The sequence below is a fragment of the Mus pahari genome, unplaced genomic scaffold, assembly GCF_900095145.1.
Source record: "Mus pahari unplaced genomic scaffold, PAHARI_EIJ_v1.1 scaffold_5406_1, whole genome shotgun sequence".
NCBI lineage: Eukaryota > Metazoa > Chordata > Mammalia > Rodentia > Muridae > Mus > Mus pahari.
The window spans coordinates 27051-30095 of record NW_018392442.1 but is presented as its reverse complement, the minus strand read 5'-3'; positions in this window follow the sequence as shown (position 1 = coordinate 30095).

The following is a 3045-nucleotide window of genomic DNA, read 5'->3' as shown; positions in this document are numbered from 1 at the left end:
AGTTGGAAGATCTTCTAGGTATATGCCCAGAAAAGGTATTGCTGGGTCCTCCAGTAGTATTTATCAGGTTTAGAATTTCTCTGGTGAAATTTTTAGGGTCACATATATATACTATTATATCATCTGCAAATAGTGATATTTTGACTTCTTACTTTCCAGTTTATATCTCCTTCATCTCCTTTTGTTGTTTAATTACTCTGGCTAGGACTTCGAGTATTATATTGAATAGTTAGGGAGGAAGTGGGCCGCCTTGTCTAGTCCCTGATTTTAGTGGGATTGTTTCCAGCTTCTCTCCATTTAGTTTAATGTTAGCTACTGGTTTGCTGTATATTGCTTGTATTATGTTTATTTATGGGCCTTGAATTCCTGATCTTTCCAAGTCTTTTTTATCATGAATGGATGTTGGATTTTGTCAAATGCTTTGTCAGCATCTAACAAGATGATAATGTGGTTTTTGACTTGATTTCATTTATATATTGGATTACATTGAGGATTTCCAAATATTAAACCAAACCTCCATGCCTTGAATGAAGCCTACTTGATCATGATTGATGATTTTTTTGATGCGTTTTTTGGATTCAATTAGCAAGAATATTATTGAGTATTTTTCATCGATATTCATAAGGGAAATTGGTCTGAAGTTCTCTTTCTTTGCTGGAGCTTTAAGTGGTTTAGGAATCACAGTAATTGTTGCTCCATAGAACGAATTGGATAGAGTAACTTCTGTTTCTATTTTGTGGAATAGTTTGCGGAGTATTGCAATTAGGTCTTCTTTGAAGGTCTGATAGAACTCTGCACTAAACACAACAGGTCCTAGGCTTTCTTTGGTTGGGAGACTATTAATGACTGCCTCTATGACTTTGGGGGCTATGTGATTGTTTAAATCATTAATATGATCCTGATTTAACTTTGGTACCTGGAATCTGTCTAGATATTTGTCCATTTCATCCAGGTTTTCCAGTTTTGTTGAGTATAGCCTTTTGTAGTAGGATGTGATAATGTTTTGGATTTTCTCATTTTCTGTTGTTATATCTCTCTTTTCATTTCCGATTTTCTTAATTAGGATACTGTCCCTGTGCCCTCTAGTTTGTCTGGGTAAGGGTTTATCTATCTTGTTGATTTTCTCAAAGAACCAGATCCTGGTTTGGTTGGTTCTTTGAATAGTTCTTTTTGTTTCCACTTGGTTGATTTCACCTCTGAGTTTGATTATTTCCTGCTGTCTACTATTTTGGGTGAATTTGCTTTCTCTTGTTCTAGAGCTTTTAGGTGTGCTGTCAAGCTGCTAGTATATGCTCTCTCTAGTTTCTTTTTGGCAGCATTCAGAGCTATGAGTTTTCCTCTTAAGAATGTTTCACTGTGTCCCATAATTATGGGTGTGTTGTGGCTTCATTTTCATTGAACTCTAAAAAGTCTCTAATTTCTTTCTTTATTTCTTCCTTGACCATGGTATCATTGAGTAGAGTGTTATTCAGCTCTCATGTGAATGTTTGCTTTCTATTATTTATGTTGTTTTTGAAGATTAGCCTTAGTCTGTGGTGATCTGATAGGATGCATGGGATAATTTCAATATTTTTGTATCTGTTGAGGCCTGTTTTGTCACCAATTATATGGTTAATTTTGGAGGAGGTACCATGAGGTGCTGAGAAGAGTGTATATCATTTTGTTTTAGGAAAAAATGGTCTGTAGATATCTGTTAAATCCATTTGTTTCATAACTTGTGTTAGTTTCAGTGTGTCTCTGTTTAGTTTCTATTTCTAGGATCTGCCCATTGATGAGAGTGGGGTGTTGAAGTCTCCCACTCTTATTGTGTGAGGTGAAATGTGTGATTTGAGCTTTATTACAGTTTCCTTAATGAATGTGACTGCTCTTGCATTTGGAGAATTGAGAGTTCATCTTGGAAGACCTTACCTTTGATGACTAAAAAGTGTTCTCCCTTGTCTTTTTTGATAACTTTCATTTGGAAGTTAATTTTATTTGATATTACAATGGCTACTCAAGCTTGCTTCTTCAGACAATTTGTTTGGAAATTTTTTTCTAGCCTTTCACTCTGAGGTAGTGTCTGTCTTTTTCCTTGAGGTAGATTTCTTTTTTTTTTTTTTTCATTTTGTTTTTTCTTTTTGTAGAGACAGGGTTTCTCTGTGTAGCCCTGGCTGTCCTGGAACTCACTTTGTAGACCAGGCTGGCTTCGAACTCAGAACTCCAACTGCCTCTGCCTCCTGAATGCTGGGATTAAAGGCATGTACCACCACGCCTGGCCCTGAGGTGGGTTTCTTGTAAGCAATAAAATGTTGGGTCCTGTTTGTATAGCCAGTTTGTTAGTCTATGTCTTTTTATTGGGGAATTGAGCCCTTTGATATTAAGAGATATTAAGGAAAAGTAATTGTTGCTTCCTATTATTCTTGTTGTTAGAGATGGGATTCTGATCTTGTAGCTGTCTTCTTTTAGGTTTGCTGAAGGATTACTTTCTTGCTTTTTCTAGGGTTTAATTTCTGTACTTGTGTTGATTTTTTTCCCTTTATTATCCTTTGAGGGGCTGGATTAATGGAAAGATGTTGTTCGAATTTGGTTTTGTCATGGAATACTTTGGTTTCTCTATATATGGTAATTGAGAGTTTTGCTGGGTATAGTAGCCTGGGCTGACATTTGTGTTCTCATAGTGTCTGTATAACATCTGTTCAGGATCTTCTGGCATTCATAGTCTCTGGTGAGAAGTCCGGAGTAATTCCAATAGGCCTGCCTTTATATCTTACTTGACCTTTTTCCTTTATGCTTTTAATAATCTATCTTTATTTTGTGCATTTTTAGTTCAGATTGTTATGTGTTGGGAGGAATTTCTTTTCTGGTCCAGTTTATTTGGAGTTCTGTCGGCTTCTTGTATGTTCATGGTCATCTCTTTCTTTAGGTTAGGGAAGTTTTCTTCCATCATTTTGTTGAAGATATGTAGTGGCCCTTTAAGTTGAAAATCTTCATTCTCATTTATATCTATTATACTTATGTTTGGTCTTTGTATTGTGTCCTGGATTTCCTGGATGTTTTGGGTTAGAA